The sequence below is a fragment of the Lissotriton helveticus genome, chromosome 2_2 (assembly GCF_964261635.1).
Source record: "Lissotriton helveticus chromosome 2_2, aLisHel1.1, whole genome shotgun sequence".
NCBI lineage: Eukaryota > Metazoa > Chordata > Amphibia > Caudata > Salamandridae > Lissotriton > Lissotriton helveticus.
Window position 1 is genome coordinate 345,194,581 of NC_136060.1, and position 23,219 is coordinate 345,217,799.

The 23,219-nt window shown below is 46.3% G+C and overlaps 1 protein-coding gene across 6 annotated transcripts in view; it reads left to right on the forward strand.

The window, feature by feature from the left end:
- Positions 1 to 23,219, forward strand: part of TBC1D14 (TBC1 domain family member 14) — an 830,696-nt gene that overhangs the window by 101,192 nt on the left and 706,285 nt on the right. The window contains exon 2 of one of the 6 annotated variants that reach the window (XM_078678511.1): positions 6,859 to 7,050. The exons of the other annotated variants lie outside the window; for them this stretch is intronic. The gene's annotated coding sequence lies outside the window, so the exon portion shown is untranslated. The remainder of the gene's footprint in view (positions 1 to 6,858; positions 7,051 to 23,219) is intronic. 6 annotated transcript variants of the gene reach the window in all.

Sequence of the window (23,219 nt, forward strand, 5' to 3'; positions counted from 1 at the left end):
CATATGTTAATGCTGTTCAAACTTGTATTTATGGTTCATTAGTTGAAAGCCTTTATTATTAGGGCGAGTGCTCCAAGTAAATATTGTAAGCTCTGACTGCACTACTGAGAGTGGTTACAGTATAAAAATGAGTGCACACATTTTCAAAGTTTAGTAATATGAGGCTATGTATAATGCTCCCAGAATGCTCTCTGATTTGATGCAAATATTTGCAGAAGCTTGAAAGCAAGATTGTTGATTCTCTGCTTTCAAAATAAAATGTTCATAAAAAAATGAAAGCAGGAAAATAACATTTAGTTAAACTACCAGGTACCATTTCTTTGCAGTATCATTTAGTAACATGTGGTGGTGCATGCTAGTATTTCCCAAAAATATTCACAATGGAAAATCAGTGTAACCAGTTTCAATAAGATTATGGGAAGCAAAAATAAACTAGCATTGGCAAAGCCAGTAAGTCTGTTTTTTGTAAAAACCTTATTGGCATGGGAGCTGGTGAACCCTCGCCATTATAACAAACATTGGCAAAAACAAAAATCGTTTTTGGTCTTGAAAAGCACACACTACCACCGTAGTTACTGGCACTGAACAAAACTTCTTTGTGTGCCAATATGATCCTTGTGAAAGAGAAGAGTGCTGTCACTCACAGTGAAGTCAGCCGGTAGAGCAAGAGAATTTTAATACACGCAAAAGTCCGTGATCAACGGCAGACCAAATTAGGGGCCAGATTATTAAAGAAACTCTCAAAAGTGCACCCATGGTATATGTCCTTGCATTAAGTGCCGCTGTATGGCTTTCGTGAAGTCCCACGAATTTACAGAAGTAGGGCAAGAAAAAGTACTCCTAGAAAATATTTGGGAATTACATTTTAGCATGAGCAAATATGCATACGTAGATTTGCTCATGCAAGTTCAATTTCCCTCCAACCACTTATTTCCCAACTCTGGAAGAAGGTTTACGTCTGCCATGGTCAGGAGTAAATTTCCAACATTTCTCAGTATGGAAAAAGATTAGAGAAAAGTTGTTGAAAACCCTTAAAAAGTGCGAGTTAGTAGGTTTTGAACAGACTCAAAAGGGCATTCTAACCCTGGAACTATTGCTTACCACTACCTTCAGCCCCAGAATGTAGATCTGTGGAAACGTGACAACATAAGGGGATTGCAAGTATTCAAACACTACTATGTTATGAGCCCTGGCTTAATCAAGGATGCTATATCAGAGATCTTATATAATTAGATTGCTGCTATAATTTGTTGCCGCACTACATGGCACCAAAGGGACAAGTGGATTTTGTTACAGGACAAATAGATTTCTGAAGCAGCCTGCCCCATGGAGAAGATATATTTTATTAAACTCCACACCCCTGGCATCCCAGTCCATTACTTTCGACATTTAATCAGTTTGCTTGCTCTGAGGCACACTGACATAGTTTCTAGTATTCGTTAATAACCTGGACTCCATTTTAATGTGGTATTTCTAACCGAACAAAGAGGCCCCATACATTGTTTACATTTTTAATTAGGCGTTTAGTAGTAGCCACTATCTCGTTCCAAATTTTGGGTTGCCATACATTCACAGAGGCACAGAGGAAGCTTCTAGGGACCTTTAAGCTTGTAAAAGAACGAGGTGAGAAATTAGTTTGCTGGCTAGGGAACCCCAAGTATGTATGTTCTCTCTTATCTAGTAACGTTGGCTGTGGATTATTTATCGTTCCGATCCATTGTAAAACTGCCTCTCCAGAATAGCTGCGCCTTGTCACATATATACCAAATATGAAGCGTTGTTTGAAAAACGTTGCAGATCTCACCAAAACACTTAAGACATAATTTTTCTGGATTTGCAACTCTGATGGAATTTGACTTTTTTTAAAGTGCTGAATACGGCTATGGATTTGGAACAAAGATCTTTTATATACTGTGTCTTTCATTTAGGAGTTTGAGTTAAAAAAAATATATATATTTTGTGCCTGCCATTATTACCTGACTCTATTCTTATAAAATATGGTGCTGTCGCTATTGGACTGTTGATGCGAGTTGAGAAATGTGTTTGCTGGTTAGGAATGCCAAAGAATATGTTCTCCTGTCAGCTGGTATCCTGATTGAATTTAAAAACCCACTCCCAGAATAGATGTGATTTGTGACGAGTACACCAAATATCAAGTTATGTATCTGGTTGTTGGCATGCATTTCAGCATGTTGTGTTCTAATATATGGAGCCCCTTTTCCCAGTAGCCATACATTGGAAAGCATAACTCATAGATACTTCCTTTGAGTGACCTGACCTCTGGTCACTCCCCACGCCGCACGGCTCCCCCTAGTTGCCCGTGTCTGCCCCTGCTGCTGCTGCCAAGGGTTCGCCGCTGGTGTGCCCTGGTACCTGTCTCTGCTGTTTATTTCTTCTTATTGCTGATTGTTGCCCTGCTTTAATTGTTGGTTGCCCCTTAGTTTGCTGCCCGTTCTGTGCCCTCGCCCTCTGTGCCACCCCCCGCTCCCCACTGCTGCTCCCCTGCGCCCCGCCCCCTTTTGCCTTCTGTGCCCCGTGCCAGTCGCCCATTGGCCACCCCGCTCCCAGCTGCTCCTCCCTCCCACTTCGCCTCTTATGGAAGGCGCCGCGCGGAAGCGCAGCTGACACGCGCAACGGGCTTGCCGCTGGCGTGCCGAAGGCGCGCCAAAGGCAAGCCCGTCTGCGCCTGGACCGTGCCCACGCCAAAACCCCTGGCCCCAGCCGTTGCCAGGGCACCCGACTGAGGTACGACACCGCCACCCTCACCGCACTCAACACAGGACGGCCTGCCACCAAGCCACCCCGAAACGCACCCACGGACCCTTCACCTGCCAAGCATGCAAATTCTCCTGACTCCGAACCTGCGCCCCGCCCACCAAACACAGCAACGACAACAACCACCACTTCAAGTGCATCCTGCTCAACACCCGCTCCGTCCACAAACACGCCGTCGAACTCTCGGAACTCCTTGATACAAGAGCACCAGACGTCGCCTTCCTCACGGAAACCTGGATGAACGCCTCCTCGGCCCCCGACATTGCCATAGCCATCCCGGACGGCTACAAAATCACCCGGAAGGACCGCGTCAAAAAAACTGGAGGAGGAATCTCCATCATCTACAGGAACACAATCAGCATCACGACCAACGCCGAAAACACACTCACCGCCGCCGAACACCTACAATTCCAAATCCACACTGACCCCCAGACCACCCTCAGAGGAACGCTCATCTACAGACCCCCGGGCCCACGGACACAATTCAGCGAAGCCATCGCCGACTTCATCAGCCCGCACGCCCTAGCCTCACCAGAGTACATCCTCCTAGGGGACCTGAACTTCCACCTGAAGAAAAACAACGACAACAGCTCCACCACCCTGCTCGACAACCTCGAACTCAAGCAACTGGTGAACACCCCCACCCACTACACCGGCCACACGCTCGACCCCATCTTCTCTGCCAGCAGCCATGTTGCCTTCAGCCACTCCACCTGACTACACTGCACCGACCACAGCTGCATCCATTTCACCTTTAAGAAGACCACATCCCATCACCACACCCTACAGATCCCCCGCAGATGCTGGGGCAAAGTCACCACAGACCAGCTGACCACATTGCTGAGCCAGAACCCACCTGCCGACACCCCTGACACCAACGACACAGCAGACAATCTCGCACAGTGGATCACCAACTGCGCCAATGACCTCGCTCCACTGAAGAAACCCCCCCGGCAAGACTAGCAACAGAAAAACCTCATGGTTCACAGATGCCCTCAAAATCGCTAAGAAAGCTTGCCGAACCCTCGAAAAAGCTTAGCGCCACAAACGGACTTCAGAAAACATGACAGCCCTCGAGCGCCACCCACGAATACCACCAGATGATCCGCACCACCAAAAGGACATCGTTCAAAGAGCGGCTTGACAACAACTCCCACAACAGCAAGGAACTCTTCAGCATCGTCAAAGAGCTCTCCAACCCCAGCGCCAGCAACAACGACATCACACCTTCGCAAGACCTCTGCGATTCCCTAGCCGCATTCTTCCACCGCAGGATCGCAGATATACACAAGAGCTTCGGACCCCAGACTCCGCCTCCAGCCACCAAACCAACGACCCACACCACTAGCCTCAGCGTATGGACGCCCATCAGCACTGGAGACACCACCCGCGTCATGACCACCATCCACTCCGGCTCCCCCTCCGACCCATGCCCTCATCATATCTTCAACAAAGCAAACACCATCATCGCACCCCACCTCCGGAACATCATTAACAGCTCCTTCACGTCAGCCACCTTCCCTGGAAGCTGGAAACACGCAGAAATCAACGCCCTTCTGAAGAAACCAACAGCGGACCCCAAAGACCTCAAGAACTTTCGCCTCATCTCTCTTCTTCCCTTCCCGGCTAAAGTCATCGAGAAGACCGTCAATAAACAGCTGACTACATTCCTCGAAGCAAACCACTCGCTCGACCCATCCCAGTCCGGATTCCGAGCTAACCACAGCACCGAGACCGCCCTCATTGCAGCCACCGATGACATCAGGACCTTGATGGACAACGGAGAGACAGCCGCCCTCATCCTCCTGGACCTCTCGGCAGCCTTTGATACCGTCTGCCACCGCACCCTAATAACCTGCCTCTACAACTCTGGGATCCAAGGGAAGGCCCTGGACTGGATCACATCGTTCCTCTCCGACAGAACCCAGAGAGTCCGCCTCCCTCCCTTCCGCTCCGAGGCCACCAAGATAATCTGCGGCGTACCCCAGGGCTCCTCACTCAGCCCGACCTTCTTCAACATCTACATGAGCCCCCTCGCCACCATCGCACGCAAACACAACATCAACATCATCTCCTACGCCGATACTCTCCCTCACCAAAGACCTTCTCACCGCCAAAGCCAACTTCCAGGACGGGATGAAAGATGTCGCAGAATGGATGAAGCACAGCTGTCTGAAGCTCAACTCGGACAAGACGGAGGTCCTCCTCCTTGGACAATCCCCATCCGCCTGGGACAACTCCTGGTGACCCACGACGCTGGGCACCGCACCGACACCCATGGACCACGCTTGCAACCTGGGATTCATCCTGGACTCCTCCCTCACGATGACCAAGCAAGTCAACGCAGTCTCGTCCTCATGCTTCAACACCTTGCGCATGCTCCGTAAGATCTTCCGGTGGATCCCCACTGAAACCAGAAAGACGGTCTCCCAGGCCCTCGTCACAAGCCGACTGGACTACAGGAACACCCTCTACGCAAGAACCACAGCCAAACTTCAGAAACGGCTTCAGCGCATACAGAACGCCTCCGCACGACTCATCCTCGACATCCCTCGCTGCAACCACATATCCGCCCACCTGAGAAACCTGCACTGGCTCCCCGTCAGCAAGAGGATCACGTTCAGGCTGCTCACCCACGCACACAAAGCACTCCACAACATGGGCCCCAAATACCTCAACAACTGCCTCTCGTTCCACACCCCCACCCGCCAGCTCCTCTCCACCAGCCTCGCCCTCGCCACCGTCTCACGGATTCACAGAGCCACCACCGGAGGAAGATCGTTCTCCTACCTGGCAGCCAAGACATGGAACTCCCTCCCAGCACACCTACGACTGACCCAGGACCATCTCACCTTCAGGAGACACCTCAAGACCTGGTTATTCGAGCAGTAGCGGCACAACCCCCCCCACCCCCCCGCCCCTCCCACCCCTCTTCAGCGCCTTGATACCCTCACTGGTGAGTAGCGCGCTCTACAAATGTATTGATTGATTGATTGATTGATTAGAGCTGGGAGCATGTTGAGGAACTAGCAGCCCTCCTCTAAAATACACTTTTGTGTGCCTGAGATGTCTTTGTTTAAATCGGGTTTGAGGAAAGGAGTTAAGAGTAGCTAGAGTTTTATATAAAATGAATGTGACCCTCCCAGTGATGCCCTTAATCAAAATGTTTAATTCGGGTGAGATTTTGCAATTGTGAAACCATTTCCCTCTACCTCACCTTCAAGTTGAAATCTTTTGTACAGGAAATGAGATCCAGCAGTAAGCCATCAACATGAAGTCTCTTCAGGTTCTACATCCTATTGTGTTCGAAGTGCCAAAGGCCTGAGCTATCTAAGTTGGTGTGAAGTCTTGATTATTTTAATTTGGGTATGCAGGGATTGAAATGAAATAACACAATAGGGTGTTATAATTTTGGTTCAGTATTATAGACCGCGCCACTGGAATTTTTCACCAAGAAAAGGCAAATGATGCAAACCTTTGTGTGATACTATTTCTTTATTATTTTTACTCCTGTTAACACTGTATGATCAAATGTTTCACCTCATTAGTACCAGGTTAACACCCAAACAGCCCAATAAGCAACTGAAAGTGACCACTTAACCTTTGCGAAGGATCTTCCGCTATGCTGCTACATGTGTTGCTGCATTTTTAGTAATTTATAATCCGTTCAAGCTAGAAAGAAGATGAAATCTGCAGATTATGCAGCAAATGATTAATCGCATGGCAAATTCACAAATATGTGAAAAACACCAGAATTGCATAATTCCAGTGGCTGACTATAAGGTGGTGTCTATAGCGGTCAGTGGCTCTCCAAATTGATTACTATGTTTGTCTGACAACAAAAGATTACCTAGTGAGGTAAAATTCCAGTATTTGCTTACAGCTTTCTCCATCCTTTCTACAGATACCTTTAATTGTGATGCCATGACATAGTAACCAATTTTGAAAGCATTAAAGGTATGTAGGTATGTGTGTGTGTGTGTATGTATGTATATACATGTATATGTATATATGTATGTATATATGTATGTGTGTGTATATATATATATATATATATATATATATCTATCCCTATCCCTGCAGGCTCGGAGCCCCCAGTAAAATGGAACTCTTTGTGGCGATTTAATGAGGGGGATGAGCCGCTCACTAACGCTGCCAGCCGCAAAAGGATTTCCAGAGGCTACGTGGCAGTTTGTTTGAGTAAGAAAGGGAGAGGTGCCTTCCTCTCGCCTGCAACACCCCAGCGTCAGCATTTATTTGGAACACTACAGCATGGTGAGATTTACCTAAAACTTATTTCCATGCACCCAGCTGATGGCAGAATGTACTGTTTTAAGGGATAATATCACGCTATTGGCAAGATGCAGAAGTTCCTATTTACAAGCGAAATTACCTTGCTGGTGCATTCTGGGTCCCGTAGTTAGCATGCTGCGGGCCAAAGTCCACTTGGAACATATTGTGAACACACCCACCTGTGAACAAGGCGGAGTATCGCTGAAACGCGTCAGGACCAATCAATGTGTGTTTAACAGCTGCAGTGTTCCTGACGAAATAAAAGTCAGCTTTTGCATCAGTCGGTGTTGGGCTCCATGGTTGTTGTTCGTGTGGCATCACTAAGTGACAGGATTTCCATTCCTGTGTGAGGAGCCTGCCCTGCAGGCTCGAAGCCCCCAGTAAAATGGAACTCTTTGTGGCGATATATATATATATATATATATATATATATATATATATATATATATATATATATATATATATATATATATATATATATATATATATATATATATATATATTATATATTACATATTGCACACTCTCCTTCTGCGGGACCGGTGAGTTGCTTGAGATGCCAGAAAACCTTCCTGTGGTCACAAATCGGTGCATTCACAGCGGGAAAAAAATGTTCTTAAGGGGGGATTAATTAACTCTAGATCTCTGCCCAAACATGCACTACATATCTATGATCTATTAACTGAAGAAAATTTAGACTGTCTTTTTGTAACGGAAACGTGGCTCAAATCATGGTGTACTCCCGACATAGTGCATGCTATGCCACCGGGATACTGTATACAAAGGGCGGACAGAGAAAATAAACGGGGGGGGAGGATTGGCCATTATTTACAGGGACTCCCTTAATTGTACGGTGGTTGAACTACAAGATCTTAAGGAGGCTGACGGGATGGGCTTTCTCATCAAGATTAATGACACCTTCACATTTGCTGGTGCCTTAATCTATCGTCCCCGGGCTCATGTAAGGGCTTCCTTGAGAGTATTGGGGAGGCTCTGAGCACCCTGGCACTCCGGTTCTCCAACTTTACAATACTAGGGGATGTTAACATACATCTTGATTCTTCCACAGATGTGTCTGCAATTTCTTTTAGGGACACCATGGATGTGTTGGGGCTAACTACTCTTACCACACAGCCCACTCATGAGGCAGGCCACACTATTGATTGTATTGCTACTAATTTAACTGCTCTCAAGGCCAACGAACCCAGGGTCCAGACTTGGACAGATCATGTGCTGCTACCCTTCACTATATCATTAGAAGGGACTAAGAAATGCAAGCAATCGGGAAAAAGTAATCTGGTTAGACAAGAGGAATGGAAAGCCGCTTTGGGCCATCTGGAATTGGCCAAACTGGCTGGGGATTGTAGGCCCCACTTGATAGGACACCTGGATGTGGATAACAACACCTTTTAGGGAATGGATGTCCGAACTTAAAGACAAGGCAGGTCCCATGAGAAGTAGAAATAGATCAGGCCATAAGAGACAATCCGCCCCGTGGTTCGACCAATCGCTTAAAGCGAAACAAGGGGAGGTGCGCAGAGCTGAGTGTAGATGGCGGAAAAAATACCACGATGTGGAGCGCGGTAAATACACATCAGTTAGGAGCGCATACCATATAATGATTAAACAAGCGAAAAGGAATTTTTATACAGCAGCGATAGAATAGGCTAGGAACAAACAAAAAGCCATTTTTAAGATCGTTGACTGCTTCAATAAGCCCAAAATATTAGTGCAGGAAATCCCGCCCTTGGAGAGTTTCTGTGATACCATCGCAGACTACTTCGAGGAAAAAATACAGGGTATTACGAAGGACTTTGCAATCCCTGTGCTAGAATCAGAAGAAGGGAGCCAGAAGGGGAGTCAAGCGATGGATCAGCTAGCGGTTTTCCATCCAATTAGCATGGAGGAGACACATGGGGCAATATTGGCGACTAAATCTGGGTCTCCATTTGACCCGTGGCCCATTTCGCTCCTACATCGGATTGTAGAAGTAGTTAATCCTGTGATATATGAAATCGTTAATGCCTCACTGGCCACTGCTAATATTCCCGTTGAATGGAAATTAGCGGCAGTTAAACCACTGCAAAAAAAACAAATTCCCGATCCTAACACGCTGTCCAACCCTCGGCCAATTTCATTGCTCCCCCTACTGTGTAAAATCACAGAATCTTTTGCTAATCAACAGATTACCAAGTTTCTGGAGGACAGTGAGGCTTGGCACTCGAACCAATCTGGTTTCAGAGCACAGCACTCCACTGAGTCAGCGCTCCTATTTACCACCGATACCATCCGTATGGCGCTGGACCAGGGTAAGAAGGCCGTCTTGATACTATTAGACCTGTCGGCGGCCTTCGACACGGTCTCGCATGTCATCTTGATCGACCGGCTAATAACATCTGTCATTACTGGGACAGTCCTAGAATGGATTAAGAACTTTCTGAGTGGTAGGAGACAAGTGGTTACCTTGGGCGAATTTTGCTCAAAGGAGAAACCACTTACTATGGGAGTACCGCAAGGGTCCAGTCTGAGCCCGACATTGTTTAATGTCTATACCACCCCTCTGATTAGGCTGATATCATCATTTGGCATTGATGTGGTGGCATATGCCGATGATACCCAACTGATCCTAGTCCTTGATAATGACAATCAGGACTGGGAAGCCAATTTCTAATGTTGCCTGACTGCTACCTTTGAATGGATGAGGAGAAACCACCTGAAATGTAACACGGGAAAGACTGAGATCATACCGATGGGCCCGAAAAACGAATTTGTCCCCAGACTATGGTGGCTGGAGAAGGCAGAAATACCGCCTCACACTACAGACTCTGCTCGTAATTTGGGGATTAACTTTGACTCTGATTTGTCCTTCAAGCAACAGGCACTGAAGGTAGCGGGGACATGTTTTGGTATCATATGGGGATTAAGGAAGTTTTTTGATCTTTTGCCGCTGGAGGCTAGAAAAACGGTAACAGTCGCCCTTGTGACATCAAGGATAGATTACTGTAATAGCCTCTATGCTGGTACTAACAAAGTGGTTACCCATAAACTCCAGATGGTGCAGCATGCAGCAGCCAGATTGGTGCTGAAATGGCCGAAGAGATCATCTGCAACTGCTGCACTAAAAACCCTGCACTGGCTACCCATAATCAAAAGGGTCCTTTTTAAAATACTGGTCATCACCTTTAGACCTGTTCACTCCTCAAGGCCCAAGTACCTAAGGAAAAAGTTCATCAGGTATCATCCTGCCCGTACCTTGCGTTCCTCAAATGCTAATCTGCTGTCTGTTCCAACTTTCAGGCTTAGTACGAGAGGGGGTAAATCTTTACCAGTTCTAGGATCAAAAGCCTGGAATACTCTTCCTCCTTACCTTCGGGCACTGGAGAGTGAAACTGAATTCAGAAAAGAACTTAAAACTTGGATCTATAAGCTACAGGACACCATAGCTAGGACTTTAGTGTGAATGTTGGATTAGTTAACATTAGCAGCCGGACCGTTTTACATCATTGGTCATTCTGTTGGCGCCTAGATGCTCCTTGGAGCGATAGTAGCGCGGTATAAAAAAACCCTTACATTACATTACATTTACAGAAAGAATTTGGATCGCACTCCAGCAACTGGTTACAGGATAACAAATGTTTTATTCGCAAAGGTTTCCAAACGTCAAAAACACCAACGCGTTTCGAACGCCCTCATGTTTCTAGTCACATTTAAAGGTACCATGTTTGCATTGAGTTAGAAACTGACATCATCACATGGGGCATGATGGTAAATGTAGCACTCATATTTACAATACTAAAAGTCACTCTTATTTACTAATAAAATAATTGTGCACAAATTATTATAAAGTGAATGTGTAACACTAACATGTTAAACAATATGTAGAAGACCTGATCTTGGTTACAAGGTTTCATACTTATTGTCAATGTAAGTTGATATCAAAATAGGAACTATCATTGTTTTGCGGGGGTTTGTTGGGAATTTGCGATACCTTTAAATCGCTTCAGGGACAGCTAACTTTCCCATTCCAGATTGTGCACCGCATTTTTCTTTCATAGTATATATAGAAACCTCTGGTGGTTGTATAATAAAAACAAAATAGATTGCGGTGTCACACTTTATACAATTAAATTTCATTGTCGTTGTGCCTCTAGTGGCTTGTTCTCAACCGTTCTCCATCCTCCCACTTTCCTAAAACTATAGATACAAAAACTGCACTTTCCTCAGGTCACTTATTATCAAGTGATTAATGTACAAAAGGTTAAAGAAAAAATTGGTTTCTAAAATATTCAATTAACTTGATGAAAAAAGATCCCACCTATTCTTATACACTAGCTCAATCATAACTGCCCAATATTGTTGATTTAACTATTTCATGTTGATATCTACAAATGTATATACATTTCCTCACTCTGATTCAGTCCATGCGGGGTCATTGATCGTAGACTGAGAATATATCTAGATTATTTTCTTCTCAGAAATGTTTGTTTGAACCTATAGCTAACTACCTGGATTTCTTTTTGCTTCCTTATGTGTCAAAACTAAGCTCATTCATAAAGGACACGACATGCTGAAACAAATAAATGGAATTCCTGGAAATCAACATACAGGCTGATAACGATGGACGTGGTATCATTATACACAAACATTGATCCCGAAATTGGAATCACAGCCTGCAAATTATTTCTACAAGAAAGAAATATTCAGTTCTCTCACCACAACATCATGCTAGAGGAGATGATGAGACTATGTCTTAATCAAAATGTATTCCACTATGGAGAAGACAAAAGGGACTGTTATGGGATTTTCCTTTAGCCCTAGTTTTGTCTGCCTCACCATGGGATGGTGGGAGCAAAAGTGGGCCTGGCGATCTGAAAATGACCCACTTCTGAATAATGTGATACTTTGGTTGCGATTTATTGATGACCTCCTACTGGTGTGGGATGGATCAGAAAATGAATTTAAAGATTACTTTGAAATCCTTAACAAATCGCCTGCGCACTTCAAATTTACATACGAGATAAGTGATAAAAGAGTAATCTTTCTTGACACAGAAATTTACATTGAGTCAAACCAAGTACACGCTACTTTACACCGAAAAAAACCATCCACGAATGCAACCTTGCATGCCAGTAGCTTCCATCAGCAGTGTCTGTTTGAAAATATTCCATATGGAGAGTTTTTGCGACTTCGAAGGATTTGCTCGGAAGAAACACAATGGGAACAACAAAGCGCATCCACAGCAAGAAGATTCGAACGGAGAGGATATTCAAATAGTCACATAAATAAAGGTTGGGAAAAAGCAAATCAAAAAAACAGGGAGACCCTGTTACAATCAAGGAAAGAAGTATCTAACATTGAAGATTGTGACAAGGATGCTATAAGATTCATAACAACATTTTCCAATGAATCGAAACAAATCAGAAATATCCTAAAGAAAAACTGGAATATCTTAAAAATGGATGCCACCATTGGCCCAATTGTGGGAAACACACCACAGAGAACATACCGGCGAGCACCTAATCTAAAAGATCGGCTAACTCAGAGTCACTTCCATAAAGAAGAAAAGAAACCATGGCTGAAAGGAATAGGCTTCAAAAAGTGTTACAATTGTAAAGTGTGTCAGATTGCCAAGCCGGTGCAAAATGTAATTTTGTCAAATGGAAAAATCTGGAACATCCAAGAACTTATCACGTGCAAAACACAGTATGTTATTTATGTAATTGAATGCCCATGCAAATTGAAATACGTGGGAAGCACAAAATGCGAACTAAAAAAAAGGATTTTAGAACATGTAAGGGCAACCATACACCAGGACAGAAGTAATGCAGTTGCCAAACATATGGAGTCTCATCATGATAGCAACTGGAAAAGCTTATGTTTCTATGGAATAGACACTGTGAAGAAACCGCTGAGAGGTCAATCAATCAATCAATCACAGCATTTATATAGCGCGCTACTCACCCGGAGGGTCTCAAGGCGCTTGGGGAGGGGGGGTCCGCTACTGTTCGAACAGCCAGGTCTTGAGCTGCTTCCTGAAGGGGAGGTGGTCTTGGGTCAGGCGGAGGTGGGTCGGGAGGGAGTTCTACGTCTTGGCTGCGAGGTAGGAGAAGGATCTTCCTCCTGTGGTGGGTCTTCGGATGCGGGGGACGGCGGCGAGGGTGTGGTTGGTGGATCGGAGCTGGCGTGTGGGAGTGTATAAGTTGAGGCGGCTGTTGAGGTATCTTGGGCCTTGGTTGTGTAGGGCTTTGTGTGCGTGGGTGAGGAGTCGGAACGTGATTCTCTTGTTGACTGGGAGCCAGTGCAGGTCTCTCAGGCGTCCGGAGATGTGGCTGTGTCGGGGGATGTCCAGGATGAGTCTTGCTGAGGCGCTCTGGATTCGCTGGAGTCTCTTCTGGAGTCTGGCAGTGGTTCCGGCGTAGAGGGAGTTGCCGTAGTCCAGTCGGCTGGTGACGAGGGCCTGGGTGACAGTCTTCCTGGTCTCGGTGGGGATCCACCGGAAGATCTTGAGTAGCATGCGCAGAATGTTGAAGCATGACGAGGAGACGCCGTTGACTTGTCTGGTCATGGAGAGGGAGGAGTCCAGGATGAAGCCCAGGTTGCGTGCGTGGTCTGTTGGTTTGGGTGCGCTGCCCAGGGCGGGGGGCCACCAGGAGTCGTCCCTGGCGGAGGGCGAAGGTCCCAGGATGAGGACTTCCTTCTTGTCTGAGTTCAGTTTCAGGCGGCTGTTCTTCATCCACTCGGCTACGTCTTTCATCCCCTCTTGTAGGCTGGCTTTGGAGGTGGCGGGGTCGTTGGTGAGGGAGAGGATCAGCTGGGTGTCATCGGTGTAAGTGATGATGTTGAGGTTGTGTTGGCGTGCGATGGTCGCAAGGGGGCTCATGTAGACATTGAAGAGGGTGGGGCTGAGCGAGGAGCCTTGAGGAACGCCGCAGATGACTTCGGTGGCTTCTGATCTGAATGGGGGGAGGCGGACTCTCTGGGTCCTACCGGCGAGGAAGGAGATGATCCAATCTAGTGCCTTCTCTTGGATTCCGACGTTGCTGAGGCGCTGCTCGAGGGTGCGTTGGCACACAGTGTCGAAAACCGCGGAAAGGTCCAGGAGGATGAGGGCCGCTGTTTCCCCGTTGTCGAGCAGGGCTCGGATGTCATCAGTGGCAGCGATGAGGGCGGTCTCGGTGCTGTGGTTGGCCCGGAAGCCGGACTGCGAGTGGTCGAGGGATCCATTCGTCTCGAGGAAGGCGGCCAGCTGCTTGTTGACGGTCTTCTCGATGACTTTGGCCGGAAACGGGAGGAGCGAGATGGGGCGGTAGTTTTTGAGTTTGGTGGGGTCCGCTGATGGTTTCTTCAGTAGAGCGCTGAGTTCGGCATGCTTCCAGCTCTCAGGGAAGGTCGCTGTGTCGAAGGAGGTGTTGATGATGTCCCGCAGGTGGGGTGCGATGATGGAGTCGGCCTTGTTGAAGACGTGGTGAGGGCAGGGGTCGGTTGGAGATCCGGAGTGGATGGAGTTCATCGTGCGTAGGGTTTCCTCGGTGTTGATCGGGGTCCAGGCGCGGAGGGTGGTGGTGGGGGGTGCAGGTGCCGTCGTGGGGTGCGTCGGCTCTGTGCTGAAGCTGTTGTGTATGTCCGCGATCTTGTTGTGGAAGTAGGAGGCGAGGGAGTTGCAGAGGTCTTGTGATGGGGTGATGTCGTTGCTTCCGGCGCTGGGGTTGGAGAGCTCTTTGACGATGTTGAAGAGTTCCTTACTGTTGTGGGCGTTGTTGTCCAGTCGTTCCTTGAATGCGGTTTTCTTGGTGGTGTGGATCAGTTGGTGGTGTTTTCGAGTGGCGAGCTTAAGGGTGGTCATGTTGTCTGGTGTTGGGTCTCTGCGCCAGGCTCTCTCGAGGGCTCAGCAGATCCTCTTCGAGCTCTTGAGTTCGTCGGTGAACCAGGGTGCTTTCTTGCTGCCGTGTCTGCTGGGCGGGGTCCTCAGTGGGGCGAGGTCGTCTGCGCAGTTACTGATCCACTTCGTGAGGTTGTTGGCGGCCTGGCTGGGGTTCGCTGAGCTTGCGGGGGGGTCCTGGCTCAGGGAAGTGGCGAGCTGGTCGGCTGTGATCTTGTTCCATCTTCTGCGTGCAACCTGTTGCTGGTGGTGGTGTATCGTGTTCTCTTTGTAGCTGAAGTGGACGCAGCTGTGGTCCGTCCAGTGGAGTCCGGTGGCGTGGCTAAAGGAGATGTCCTTGCTGGAGGAGAAGACGGGGTCGAGTGTGTGTCCGGCGTAGTGGGTGGAGGTGGTCACCAGCTGCTTGAAACCGAGGGTGGCGATGTTGTCCAGCAGGGTGGTGGTGTTGCGGTCGTTGTTGTTCTCCAGGTGGAAGTTGAGGTCCCCGAGGAGGATGTAGTCAGCGGAGGGGAGAGCGTGTTGGCTGATGAAGTCGGCGATGTCTTCGCTGAATTGTGTGCGTGGTCCCGGGGGTCTGTAGATGAGGGTGCCTCTGAGGGTGGTCTTGGGGTCGGTGTGGATCTGGAAGTGCAGGTGTTCGGCGGTTGTGAGGGTGTCGTCGGAGTTGCTCGTGATGCGGATGGTGTTCCTGTGGATGATGGCGATGCCTCCTCCGGTCTGGTTTCCACGGTCCCTCCGGATGATCTTGTAGCAGTCTGGAGACAGGGAAACATTTCTGAGAAGAAAATAATCTAGATATATTCTCAGTCTACGATCAATGACCCCGCATGGACTGAATCAGAGTGAGGAAATGTATATACATTTGTAGATATCAACATGAAATAGTTAAATCAACAATATTGGGCAGATATGATTGAGCTAGTGTATAAGAATAGGTGGGATCTTTTTTCATCAAGTTAATTGAATATTTTAGAAACCAATTTTTTCTTTAACCTTTTGTACATTAATCACTTGATAATAAGTGACCTGAGGAAAGTGCAGTTTGTATCTATAGTTTTAGGAAAGTGGGAGGATGGAGAACGGTTGAGAACAAGCCACTAGAGGCACAACGACAATGAAATTTAATTGTATAAAGTGTGACACCGCAATCTATTTTGTTTTTATTATACAACCACCAGAGGTTTCTATATATACTATGAAAGAAAAATGCGGTGCACAATCTGGAATGGGAAAATTAGCTGTCCCTGAAGCGATTTAAAGGTATCGCAAATTCCCAACAAACCCCCGCAAAACAATGATAGTTCCTATTTTGATATCAACTTACATTGACAATAAGTATGAAACCTTGTAACCAAGATCAGGTCTTCTACATATTGTTTAACATGTTAGTGTTACACATTCACTTTATAATAATTTGTGCACAATTATTTTGTTTGTAAATAAGAGTGGCTTTTAGCATTGTAAATATGAGCACTACGTTTACCATCCTGCCCCATGTGATGATGTCAGTTTCTAACTCAATGCAAACATGGTACCTCTAAATGTGACTAGAAACATGAGGGCGTTACCGTGAGCAAGATCTCAGAGGGAGATCGAAACGCGTTGGTGTTTTTGACGTTTGGAAACCTTTGCGAATAAAACATTTGTTATCCTGTAACCAGTTGCTGGAGTGCGACCCAAATTCTTTCTGCTGACTAATGTTTTTCCCCTCTGAGGCGGAAGCCGGAGGTTAGCTTGCTCACTTGCACTGCTCTTTACAATTTGTGGAAACGATTGAATACTAATCTGTTGAATTTTAAAAATTGTATATATTTTAATCTGGTGCTATTTTACACCTCCGCCCCCCACCTCAACGCGAGATTAATTCGCTGAGGCATTTGATTTGTACATTGGCTCCCACAGCGCCGCTGCTCTCAGGCGCTGGGAAGCTTCGTCGAGCACTTTGGTCGCCATCTTGGTTTGGGAAGGCTGGCCGGTTTGCTCTGAACCCTCCCCACCCTCCCTGTTCCCGCCCAAACCATGCATAAAAATAACAGTTTTGCCCGGCCGCGCCGAAGGCGCGCCAAAGGCGAGCCCGTCTGCGCCCGTCCGCGCCTGGCCCGGGCCTAGGGCCACCCCACCTGGTTCATCTCCCCTGTCCCCTCGTATATATTACTCGGCCGACCAGCTTCAGCGTCTCCGCCCCAAGACCAGCCAAACCTGCACTATTTCCCACCCTAACTCTCTGCTTTCCAACTCTGTCACCTTCTGCCCGGGTTGTCATACTAGGATATTTCCTATCTGCAAAGCCCAGAGTGACAAGATTCACCCCATGAAATCCCATATCATAGCTCTTACCAATGTCCGTTCGCTTGGCAAACATAGCCAAGATATTCATGAGTTAATCCTTGACCACAAAATAGATCTTCTGTTCATGACAGAAACTTGGATGGGCCAAACTTCCGATCCGGACCTAGTTATAGCTGTCCCGTCAGGGTTTACCACCCATAGATTAGATAGGCAAACCAAGAAAAAGGGAGGTGGGATTGCCATCATTGCCCGTGACACCTACACTGTAAGGTTCACCATTATCCCACAGACTTCGTGCGAAGCCATAGAATTTGCTATTAAATTGTCCCCCTCATATACCTTCAAAGGGATACTCCTTTATCGCCCCCCAGGGCCTAGACACAACTTTATTAGTTCTTTTAGGTCCTTTCTGGAAACGTCTGTACTTGACAATTCTTTCACCATTTTGGGAGATTTTAATTTCCACTTTGATGCCCCTGACAACCCTGATACAGCTACGCTATCAGCTGACCTGGCTACCTTCGGCCTTACCCCCTTGGTCCACTCTCCCACGCACGAAGGAGGTCACACCCTAGATGGCATTTTTTCCAATGCCACAGACTTTCAAGTCAAACAAATACTTCCCCTAACTTGGTCTGACCACCACCTCATTCTGACAACTTTGTTAATACGCGATTCCCTGACCACCAAATCAAATCCCAACCCTCGCCAGCCTTATTTGGCATGGGATGATATAGATGAAAGCAGGCTAAAAACTACGCTCAACGATACCTTCCCCACCTTATCTCCTAACCCAAACATTGCCACCACCCAATATCACAACTGGATCAGCACCGCAGTCAAAGACCTGGTTCAAGTTAAACAACGGTCACGTAACAGATCCACCCCATCGGCCCCGTGGTATACAGATGAAATACGCACACAAAAGCAACTGTGCCGAAACAGAGAGAGACACTGGCGAAAAGACTATAATCAGGAAGCTAAATCCCTGTATAAAGAGTCGGTAGCTATATACAAAAATCTTATTTTTGACGCCAAGAAAAAGTACTACAGTAGCAAAATTGAAGCCGCTCAAAATTCAAATAAATGCCTTTATGAGACTACTAAACAACTAGCTGGTTCTTCTGTGGATCTTACACCTCCCCCGTCCCAAGCTCTCTGTGATGCTCTGTCAAAGTTCTTTTTTAGCAAAGTTGACGATATTTATCGGATCTTTGCCAATTCCTCAACTAGCTCTCACAGGCCCCCCACCCACCTTGATGGACCCACGTTTCATCAGTTCAGAGAAGTGTCTCGCTCTCAGGTATTAAACATCACCTCTACCATCAAATCGGGGTCAGCCCTGGATCCCTGTCCCATGAAGGTTTTACGACCTATCATGGAAACAGTTCTTTCTGCCATTACCGAAATCTGCAATTCCATGTTTTCGACAGGCACCTATCCGGATACCCTTAAGAAAACTCTCATAAAACCGCTCCTCAAAAAGCCCACCCTGGATAAAGAAGAACTAAAAAGTTACCGACCCATTGCGAGTCTGCCACTATTAGCCAAAATAGTAGAGAAAAGCATGAACGAACAACTCTCCCTCTTTATAGAAGAAAACAAATGTCTGGACGACTCTCAGTTCGGTTTCCGTCGATTTCACGGAACCGAAACCGCCTTGGTCAAGGCGGCGGATGACATTAGATCCATTCGGGATGCGGGAGGCACTGCTGTCCTGATCCTACTGGATCTATCGGCGGCCTTCGACACGGTCGACCACACCACCTTGGTCGACCGTGTCGAGAGTATAGGTATCCGAGGCAACGCTAAAAATCTTCTTGCCTCCTTCCTGGCTAACAGGACCCAGGTTGTCACTGTAGGACCATTTGAATCACCTCCTTTGTCACTGCCATGTGGTGTTCCTCAAGGCTCATCCCTTAGTCCGACACTGTTTAACATTTATGTGTCGGACCTTGCCAATGTCATCAGAGCACACGGGATGAGCCTAACATCCTACGCTGACGACACCCAACTGGTCCTTTCTGTTAAGAATGACGGGCCTCAAAAAGCTGATATATTCAATCAGGGTATGCAGGCAATTGGGAGCTGGATGGCCCACAATTGCCTGAAATTAAACTCAGATAAATCAGAGGTCGTTATCTTTGGCAATCTTTCCCCGGAATGGTCGCCCTTATGGTGGCCCTCATCCATGGGTCAGCCCCCAGAACCGGTTAATAAGGTGAGGAACCTGGGTGTGCTGTTCGACGATCGTTTGAACTTCCTCCCCCACGCCAACCAGATCTCCTCTTCTGCCTTCTACAAGCTACGGCTTATTAAGAAAATTCTGCCTTTCCTGCCCGAAAATGCCGCCAAAACATTGGTTAGTGCCCTGGTTCTCTCCACCCTAGACTATTGCAATGCTCTGTTCCTAGGTGCCCAGGAGAGAGTGTTAATGAAAATGCAGGCCATCCAGAACGCGGCAGCCAGGCTGCTAGGGCGAACCACAAAATACCAATCAGTGTCCCCCATCATAAGGCAACTCCATTGGCTCCCAGTGAAGAAGAGGATCAAGTTCAAGTCATTGTGCTTGATCTACAAGGCCTTACATAACGCTGGACCAGTGTTCTTCACTCAGAATCTGACCCACTACTGCCCTTCTAGAACACTGCGTTCCTCCAGTTCCTTTGACCTGGTGGTCCCCCGAACCAAAACGGTTCATTGGGGTGACAGACGATTTCTTGTAGCGGCACCGAAACTGTGGAACACTCTTCCACTTTCTATCAAGGCCAGCACTTCCCTCTGGTCTTTTCGAAAAAACCTGAAAACCTGGCTTTTTAACTTATGATCCTGACTCTCACCTAGGCACCCCTTGTGGGTTTAACATTTCAGTTATCAGCGCCGAGATGCCCTAGGGCCTTCGTTCGCGCTCTACAAATGCTGTTATAAATAAATAAATAAATAAATAAGGAGAGTGTGTAATTTTTGGTGGTCTGCCCGACCGCGGGGTGCCGCACGGCTGTGAAGCAGGGCCTGGACCGCGCCACGAGCACAAAGTGATTGAATATATATATATATATATATATATATATATATATATATATATATATATATATATATATAGGCGCTGCTTGACAAATATTCACTACATTTTATCAAACGTTCCCTTTTTTGGTTCAGCTGCTGGTGTAAATTTCGTTTTTTTTTCTTCAAGCAGGAGCCGAGAAAAAGGGGGGATCCCAAAACGTGTTTCACCCTGTCCATGAGGCCTTTTCATTTTTTGAACACTATTACAGACCGAACGCTGAATGGAATTACACCAAATTTGCCACAAAGCTAGATGTTGGTCCAGGAAGCGTGCTTTTTGAGATTTGGCGCAAATCTGTTCGTTCAGTGGATTCAGAGATATGTACGTTTAAAAAATTTAGATATCAGGGAGCCCAGCATCCTACTGAAATTTGATTGGCTGCCAACACTACAACCAGGAAATGTTGGCAGCCATCTTTGGACCAATATACATGATCGCACCCTATTGAATGCATTGTACTGAATGGCAGGTTTTGAAGGTCACAAAAAGGAGACTGTATAAAGTGTGATAACAGATTTTAGTTGCAGTATTAATCAATTATGGATGGTACCATACTCCTTTTAGGAATTGTAATGTATTCTAAGAAGATTTTACCCTGTGAAAACGCCTTGTGTAGGGATTTCATTAATCCCATAGAGGTTATTGAAGGTGCTGCAGAAGCTGAGAACAAGAGCATAGTTTCTGTAAATTTACACTCTTTCATCAGCCATATGAGAATGAAGTCTGACATTCTCAGTAAAACAGGTACTTCCAAAAGGAGCAACCTGTCAATTTATTCCGTTGTGTTCTACTGCATCCTCCCAGAGTGTTCTAAAGAACAGATATAGCGTTAACGGTATTACTTACCTATATATACCTATCTGAATGATGCCCTGAAACTGACTGTTCAATGGCTCGCCGACAACCAGCTCAAACTGAAAGCCCAAAAACTTAGTTCCTTCTCATTTCCTCCCACCCCTCAAAAAAAATCAAATGACATCCAGGAAAGGACAACTCAATCACAGCACTCAACTGCACCACTACCATAGTGGATTCTGCCAAATCTCTCGGGATTGCTTTGGACAGCAACATGAATATGCTTGAACACATCAACTCGATGGCCAAAACAGCCAAATTCTATCTGAGCTACTTGAGAAAACTAAAACCCTTCCTTGATTCTGCCGACCTAAAAACTGCAGTGCAGGCTTTAGTTCTCTCCAGAATTGAATACGGCTGCTCCACACTACCTTGCCTACCTAAGACCTCGACGGCCCCCCAAAACCTTGCCTCAACACAGCAGCTAGACTCTTATCTGGCTCAAGAAAATTTGACCACATCTTACCACATCGGAAGGGCTCGAACTGGCTTCCCCTTGAAAGCAGAATCCAACTCAAGCTGGCCTGCATCACTCACAAAGCATTGTACACGAATTCCCCGGCATATCTCACCCAGAAAATTGTGATATCTGGGAGATCCAGTAACTCCCGGTCCGCCAGAGACCGTGTGCTCTAGCCACCCCGCTTCCGCAATGTAAAAACATATAATCGAGCATTCTCTGGGGCTGCAGCAAGAATCTGGAACTCGCTTCCTTCCTCCATCAGAAGAATACCTTCTCTGGCGCTCTTCAAAAAAGAAGCCAAAACCTTTCTAATGAGAAAATTCTTCCAATAAGGCTCCTTTATTGTGCATACGCCTTTTTCTTGCTCTGTTTCTGTGCTTAATCTCCTTTATAGCTTGGCCTTCTCTGTGCACCAATTCTCACTCCTTCCAATGTTCTGCCGGTTCTCTCCGCCTTTCGCCATCTTCTGTCCCTTCGTATACATTTGCTGGTATTCTCTTGTGGTGCTGACATGTCGCTCACTGATTTTGGAACTCTACTGTTTATTGTATATATCGCTTGCTTTTGTCCTATTGTAATCATTTCGCTCGCTGATTTTGGAACCGTATTGATTATTGTATATATATCTGGCTTTGTCCCACTATTGCCATTTTCCTAACCCCCATCCTTGTATTTTGCCTATGCCATCCCGTACATAACTTATTTTTTCCAGTAAAGCGCTCTAATACCTTGGGTCATGTTCGGGCTATATAAAACATCAAATAAATAAAAATTACTTATGACAAAAGTATGGCACACCTGAAGCCATGTTGATTGAATCGTTCAAACTTGTAAAACCTAAACATTTAATTTAGAAAGGATCAAAATGAGAGTTCAATTTATCATAGAAATTATAGTTAGTGCTGTAGGAAGAAAAATTAGAACATTAGAACTCAGTTTAAGTCAGTTCTCAAATATCTTCCTCTTCTATTTCATTTAAACATTTTGACTAAGCCTGGACGTAGTTTGTGGAGTTTTGTTACGCAGAACTCTGCGAAGATCCGCAAGTGGCAGTGTAGTGCGAACTGCCGTTCGCGCTGGTCTTCTGCCGGTAGGGTAGAAATTCTACCTGAGAAGCAGCTCGCGAACTTACCGTTCGCGGAGGCGAGCTGGGAAAAAACTCTGCTGCACTACGCGAAGTGGAGTTTTATGCACTCTGTGAGCTCCACGGAGTGCAGAAAACTCTGCAAACTTCACGAAAGGAGAGGAGTACACCGCCCAAGCCTAATTTTGACATGACGACTGAAACTTAATATTTTGTTTTTTCTGCAGTTTTATATACTGCAGACTTGACCCAAAGGTATAGGAGTGCTTTATATGTGCATCAGTTACATTACACAAGGACATATTTATTTTGGTTTCAGGCATTGGGAGATTGTGATTTGCCCAGAATCACAGAATGGCGAGTTGAGGCCAAAATTCAAAACCTGGTTCCCCAGTTGCAAAGTTTGTAGCTCTGGTTGTAACTCCACATCCTCTCCCTTAAGTGTGAAATATAATTAAGTTATCAACTGGATAAAAATAAAGATAGCAGATTATTTAAAAGGGCTTTGTTGCTA